A 7,895-nucleotide genomic window follows, 5' to 3' on the forward strand; every position below is an offset into this window, starting at 1 on the left:
ACACCCTTGCTTTATGAATGGGACACTGTGTGGGGGCATTAACTCTGGTCTTCCTGATGTTCCTCTTCTGGCATGAAACTTCAACCCTGTGAGCAAGCTGGAATAATTGGGCCCGTTATTCTCATCCTGCTACACAATAGACTTCCCTATGAGTGGGGACTAAATGGAAGAAGAGAGCTCCAGATCTCCCAGCTGCTCTATCCTAGAGTAGAGCTTCTGCAACAGGAGGCCTGGAGTTGGGGGTAGGGATGGTTGCTGTTTCTCCTGGGATGATATCACAGTCGTGGACTGGGAGCTGGGGAAGAGGCAGCCTATGTTCCTGGCTTCACCTGTCCCTAGGAGAGCCCCCATCCTGCCAAGCTGGGGAACAGAGGAGGAGCAGGTCATGGATCAAATGCCACATTTGATCAAGTTCTCACTCTTCTTACCAACATACCAAATTTTCTTGAATGGATGTTTCTCTATTTGCCATATGCCCTTAGGACAATTTCTAGAGACTTAAAAAAGAACTTTTTAATAGTTGTCATCAGTTAACAGTTGTTTTCCTGAGGAGAGAGTCTATAGAACAACTCACATTGCCATTCCAGAAACCCTAATGACTATGTGTTAAGAAAGATGTTGATATCTGTTTCAAATTTCACATATTCACAAAAGTTAGAGGGGAGGGGAAATGCCAACAAAGACCGTTACAGGAGAGACTGATGACATGGAGGATATGCAGAAGATTGCACACACAAACACTTTAAATTGTATTTCTAAACTGTGTGGTCTCATTTTATTAGCACTTCTCTGTTATTCAAAAAGCCTCAGGGTATCATAAGACCAGACTGTTATAATAATATCAACCAACATTTGTGTGACACTTAACAGTGTTAGTCTTTTCATTTACATAATCTTATGGCTGCTATATGATACTAAACTTTGCTTGTGATGGAGTTTTTCAGGCTTTGTCATCTCTGCCTTATCTTTTTATGCATCTGCTTTGCATAGAGTACTGAGAAGAGTGAATTTAAATCCTGTTAGAGGAGAAATGGCTATGTCTTCCTTTAGTAATTTATTTTTCCTTTCTAAAGCATATGGTTTATTGGCATTTGTTAGCACATTATGTTCACAGCATTATATATGAATTTATGTATGATTTATTCATAGTGCATTCTGTTTCATCAAGAATGTAAGGTAACTTTCAAAATCTTGTACAGCAAAATAAAATAAATAAAAAGAGACAAAGGGAAATATCAGTGTAAAAAAGTCAGCCAGTGTGCCTGGGACTGTCCTGCTTGTAGCACTGAAAGCCAATGTCCAGGGAGATCCCTGAGTCCCAGGCACACCAAGATAGTTGGCCATCTTAATAATATAAGCAAACTATTTTTTGGCTCTTTCAGTTTACTGAACCTTATTCCAAGTACCTTATGGGGTGCCTGGGTGGCTCTGTTGATATCTACTATTTCATTTTATTCTCCCAATGACCCTTTGAAAGAAGTGATTATTTTCATGCCCATTTTTAAGAGAAAACTGAATCACAAAATTGCTAACTAACTTGTCCAAAGTTATCCATCTATTAAATGGTGGGGCTGGGATTCAAAGCCAAGACACTGAGCTCCAGAACTGAAGTTCTCTACCAGAAGCCATTGAATGCATTGAGGCCCTCTATAAGTGGTATAAATTTGGCTCTAAGTTTCCAAGTAGTCAAAGTGAAGAGGAAAATGTGATCAGTTACAAAATTTACATTGTCCATAAAATAAACCAATTCTAGGAGCACAGTAATCTCTAGTGCTAAGAACATCCATTTGCTCAGTAAATATTTACTGAGTTCTTATTATAAACAGGCATCATTCTCAGTGTCGGGGATATAACAATGGATAACACAAATGGAACCTCTGCCCTTGTAGACCTGACATGCCGCAGCCACACCCATTAGAAGGAGGTAGATGTCATAGAAAGAAGAAAGCAGGAGGTGGATGAGAGACTCTGGGGAGTGAGGAGGCTACAGTTTTAAATAGGATGGTAAGGGTAGAACTCAATGAGAAAAAAGAAACAGCAGGGACAAGGGCCTTACCAAGGGCCTGGTGAGTCTGTGTCACTTTGATTAGAATAGTCAAGGGAAGAAGAGTAAGACACAAGATCAGAGAGAACATGAGATAATGCAGGTCTTTGTTAGGCATTGTACAGACTTTGGCATTTATGGTGAATGAAATGGGGGTTTAATAGAGGAATTATAGGACCTGGCTTCTATTTTTAAAGGATATCTCTAATTGCTGTACTGAGAATTATTGTAAGAAGGAAGGGGAATCAAGGAAATTAAGAAGAAGGCTATATCAGTTATCCAGGCTTGGACCAGCAAGGTAGCAGGTGTGATGTGAACATATTTTCTCAATATAATTTTGGAAATAAAAGTCAATAGGATTTGTTGACAGGTTGAATGCAGGATGTGAGAGCACTGGGACAAAGAAAACTCCAAGATTTGGGAATAACTAAAAGTATGGGATAGCCACTAACTAAAATGAGAAAGCCAACAGGGGTCAGGTGGTCAGGTTTATGGACAAAGAACTGAAGTTTAATTCTGGACAATCTGAGTTTTAGGTGTTTGCTAGATTCCAACTGGAGGTGCTTAATTAGCCAATGGAAATGTAATTTCAGAAGTGGGAGAGAGATTTGAGCTGGGAATAAAAATTTAAGAATCACTAGCATATAAATTATATTTAAGACCATGAAACTTAATGGAAATGAAGTGGAATATAAAAGAGAAGGGGTCCTTAGCCCTTAGGCCATTCAGTACTAAGAATCAGGGAGAAGATGAAGATCCAGTAAAAAGGAAAAGAAGGAGAAGCCAGTGATGTAGGAGGAAACCAAGCTAACAAAGATGCTTTGATGGCTACAGGAAGAAAAAGAGGTTTTTAAAAATTTTTTTAATGTTTGTTTATTTTTGAGAGATACAGAGTGAGAGAGTGAGCAGGGGAAGGGCAGAGAGAGAAGGAGACACAGACTCTGAAGCAGGATCCAGGCTCTGAGCTGTCAGCGCAGAGCCCTACGCGGGGGTGGAACTCAGGAACTGCGAGATCATGACCTGAGACAAAGCCGGCCACTTAACCAACTGAGCCACCCAGGCGTCCCAGAAAAAAATGTTTCAAGGAAGGGAGAGTGATCAACTATGTCAAATACAACTATTGGAAAGATTAGAATAGGGACTGAGAATTGACTATTGGGAATTAGCAACATGGAAGCCATTGGTCATCTCGATAAGAACAGTCTCAGGAGAGTGGGGAGGTCAACAGTTTTAAGAAAGAACAGGAAATTAAATGGAGCTAATGACATAGACCAGGTCTCAGCAATCTGTGGTCTAAGTTTGGCCTGAATCTGCCTTTTTGGAACACAGCCAAGCCAATTCACTTCTGTGTCTCTGACAATTTTTGCATTACATGGGCAGAGTTAACAGAGCCCATTGGTCTGCAAAGCCCAAAATACTTACTCTCTGGAATTTTACAAAAACCGTTTGCTAACCTATGCTAAGACAATAATCTTGAGTTTTATTTAAAAATGGGGCAGATATTAGGCTCTACTAGGGAAATAAAGTAGAGTCACAGGAAGAATTTATCCTGAAGAGAAAGACTATAATTTTCTCAACTGCACCTTTAGCTGCAACTCTAGGAGAAACACACCACTGAGATTTAAAGGTCTGTTTCTTACAACCAACACCACAGAAGTACAAACAGTTGTAAGAGAATATTATGAAAAACTATATGCCAACAGGTTGGATAACCTAGAAGAAATGGATAAATTTCTAGAAACCTATAACCTACTAAAACTGAGGGAGGAAGAAATAGAAAATTTGAGTAGACAAATTACTAGCAAGGAGACTAAATCAGTAATCAAAAACACCCAACAAACAGAAGTCCAGGACCAAATGGCTTCACAGGCAAATTCTACCAAACAGTTAAACAAGAGTTAATGCCTATTCTTCTCAAACTATTCCAAAAAATAGAAGAGGAAGGAAAACTTCCAAATTCATTCTATGAGGCCAGCATTACCTTGATACAAAACCAGATAAAGTCACAACAACAAAGAAAAGAAAACTACAAGTCAATATCTTTTTTTTTAAGTTTACTTATTTTTGAGAGAGAGAGAGAGCGCGTGCGCACAAGCATGCACACAAGCAGGGGAGAGGCAGAGAGAAAAGGAGAGAGAGAATCCCAAGCAGGCTTCATGCTGTCAGCACAGAGGGCCCTATACCATGAACCATGAGGTCATGATCTGAGCCTAAAATCAAGATTGGATGCCCAACCAACTGAGCCACTCAGGTCCCTAAGAGTCAATATCCTTGAACATAGATACAAAAATTTCAACAAAATACTAGCAAACAGACTCCAACAATACAATTTAAAAAATCATTTACCATGATCAAGTGAGATTTATTGCCAGTATGCAAGGGTGGTTCAATATTTACAAATCAATCAACATGATATATCACATCAATAAATGAATAAAAACCATATTATCATTTCAATCATGCAGAAAAAGCATTTGATGAAGTACAACATCCATTTTTGGTAAAAATTCTGAACAAAGTAGGTTTAGAGGGGTAATAAAGGCCATATATGAAAACCTGACAACAAACATCATATTCAGTGGTGAAAAACTTAGCGCTTTCTCCCTAAGATCATGAATAGGACCAGGATGTGCACTTTCACCACTTTTATTCACCATAGTACTGGAAGTCCTAGCCACAGCAGTTAGACAATAAAAATAAATAAAAGCCATCCAAATTAATAAGGAAGAAGTAAAACTTTCACTATTTGCAGATGACATGATACTATATATAGAAAACTCTAAAGACTCCACCAAAAAAACTACTAAAACTGAATAATGAATTTAGCAAGGTCACAGAATACAAAATCAATGTACAGATGTCCATTGAATTTCTACACATTAATAAAGAAGAAACAAGAAGAGGTGCCTGGGTAGCTCAGTCAGTTAAGAGTCTGACTTCAGTTCAGGTCATGATTTCATGGCTTGTGGGTTCAAGCCCCACATTGGGCTCTGTGGTGACAGTCCAGAGCCTGGAGACTGTTTTGGATTCTGTGTCTCCCTCTCTCTCTCTCTCAAAAATAAAACATTGGAAAAAAATTTTTAATTAAAAAATTAAAACAATTTACAATTGCACCAAAAATAATAAGATACCTAAGAATAAAACTAACCAAAGTGTGAAAGACCTGTACTCTGAAAACTATAAAACTTTTGAAGAAAGAAATTGGAGATAACACGAAGAAATAGAAAGACAGCTTTTCCTCCTTGCAGCTCAATCCTCCCATTACCCCACACTCACAATAGGCTCAATAAATAAGTTATTGTTTAATAAATAAATGAGTTCTGACAATGTGGCAGGTACTGTATTAACCACTTTACACAAATTATAGAATTGAATCTTCACAAAACTTCATGAAAATCCTCATTTTATTGATGAAAAAACAGATGCATATTGGGGCTCAGCAACTTGCCCAACGTCACACAGCTAACACGTGGCGGAGCTGGGATTTGAGTCTAGGGAAACCGGGGTGGTGGGGGGGAGACTTACGGAAGAGACTCTTCACTCCTCAAACGGGGACAACTGCAAATAACTTTAACTTCCAGGAACCTTGCCAGTAGGGCCCTCACCCTTGTGAGGACACTTGAACAGGAGGGAAGCTTCTGGATAATTAGCCTGAGTCTGTTGGGGTATAAACTCAACTGTGCTTTGCTGCTTGCATTTAACATTAATTGCTGAAGGAATAGATAATAGCCTCGTTGTATTTTGTTTCAATCAATCATGGAATAAAAGGCAGGTGGAGAAGTGTAGACTGGCGTTTAGAGGCTTCTTACCCTTTGGTTTGACAGAGCGTGTTTTCTGCACCTCCCATTACAAGTAGGTAATCTCTTCCAACTGTAAAGCAAGACGCCGACATGCAGTGCCACACTGCTCCACCGGAATTCTTTGCCAGCATCTACAGATGCCATTTCAAAGGGGACATTAGAGCACACGGTTTCCCACAGAAAGATGATCCCAAAGCAAGCAAGGAGTGGGATCACTGTAAAAGTTCCAGGACATTTGATTAATCTAAGGGATATTAAACCTCTACCACAATAAACTGAAGAAATATGCGTTGCTTCTGCAGAGGCAGGCTGTGATTTCATATGAAAATAATAAAAGGAAGGGAAAAAACCCTCATGGTGAGTGCATTCTATTTCTGTCAAGTATATTTATGACTCAACATGTAGTCAGTCAGCTAAGAGTTAGAAGTCTGGTCGAGCTGGAACTTCCAAACTTAATAATGCATGGCATAGTGTCATTTACTGGGGATGAGAGGTTTGTTGTGTTTTCTGAGTTTTCACCCGTCAGAATAGTTCCCTAGAAGTTTTCCTGTCTGCAAACCACAAAAGAACCCCTGAAAGGAAGTAGAATTGCAGAAATGTGGCAGGTATTTTGCCTTTTTTTCCCCACCTAGACATCAGCTCTGTTTTGTTAGTAGAAATGGCCTAATAAATAAATTGGCTTTGTATAAAATAATTATTAATATAAATTCATATTTTCATTACTAAATAAACAATGAGAGATAGAAAAATATATGAGTTTGGAGAGGCACAAAATCCTTAGCCTTCCCAGCCTGTCTTGTGGCCCCAGGAGAATAATCTCTGTCTCCGATAATGATAACTAACACTTGTTAGTGTAGTTACTGTGTGTTAGGTAATGACCGAAGTGGTCTACACTCGTTATCTCTTCTTATCCTGCAACAACCCCACAAGGCAGGCATATCAGTCACCTATTATCACAATAATGCTGCTTAATAAGCCACAACAAAATCTGTGCATTCAACAATAAGTATCTATTGTCCAGGTATCTGGGGTCAGCTGGGTGGAGAGGGATGACTGTAGTGGTGGCCAGATGGCTCTGCCGGTGATGACCGGCTCACTCACATGCCAGCCTGTCAAGGCTGGCCTCAGCTGGGACCACCACGGAGCTTCAGCTTCACTCCAGCATGCCTCTCTTCTTCCAGGAGAATGGTTTGAGTCTGTTCCCCAGGTGTTGGCAGGGGCAGGAAAGCAAGCAGAAAGACATACACATGTCCTTTTGAGGTCAGAACTGGCTGACTGTCACTTCCACCTCCTTTTATTAGCCAAAGACAGTCAAAAGGCTGAGCCCAGAATCAGAGTGGGAAGGTAATGCAAGGTTACCTGGCAAAGGGTGTGGATACGGGGAGGGTGAGGAATGGGGTACATCAGAGCAATCTATCCCAGAGGGGGACTGTTGTCATTTTACTCATTTTATAAATGAGGATACAGAAACAGATGATAAGAATACACCTAATGTCACTTAACTAGTTGGCAGTAGAAGCAGAAAATGAATCTTGCAGTCTGACTCCAGAGCCCATGGCTGTTAACCATTATGCACACTGCTTTACTCCTATGTCCATCTTTAGCCTGAGCTCTTCGTGGGTTAATCGGCGCCCTCCCAAGGACAGATCCAATAGCCTTGGTTAACTGTCAGCATCTCCATCCACTCTAACACCATTGCAAGCTGCATCCTTGAGGCTCTTGTTCCCTTTGATTCTGCAGGTTCTGCGCCATTTCTCTTTCGGCCACTCCTCTGCCCGGCCTTCTCTGCTCATCACCCCAGGACACCCGCTTCTCCTGCTTGGCATCTCCCTTCCCAAGCCCACCCACTCTCATAGTTTCCATTACTACCTCTCTGTAGATGACTCTTATTCAGCTCACATCTCTGGCTCTAAGAAAGCTCACTATAATTTCCAGTTACCTTCCTCAGTGGTTTGTCCCTCACAAATAACAGCCCAGGAGAATCAGCCTCTTCTGACTAGCATCTGATCATTTCCTGTCACCTAGCAACCATTCCAGAGCTTAAAATTCCA

The 7,895-nt window shown here is 40.4% G+C and overlaps 1 long non-coding RNA gene across 1 annotated transcript; it reads left to right on the forward strand.

The window, feature by feature from the left end:
* The first annotated feature begins 1,954 nt into the window (after positions 1-1,954).
* Positions 1,955-6,132, forward strand: LOC115290005. Its single transcript, XR_003907908.1, has 2 exons — positions 1,955-2,004; positions 5,898-6,132. It is a non-coding gene; the product is annotated as an uncharacterized LOC115290005 (long non-coding RNA).
* Positions 6,133-7,895: the final 1,763 nt, after the last annotated feature.

This window comes from Suricata suricatta, chromosome 4 (genome assembly GCF_006229205.1).
Source record: "Suricata suricatta isolate VVHF042 chromosome 4, meerkat_22Aug2017_6uvM2_HiC, whole genome shotgun sequence".
Classification (NCBI taxonomy): domain Eukaryota; kingdom Metazoa; phylum Chordata; class Mammalia; order Carnivora; family Herpestidae; genus Suricata; species Suricata suricatta.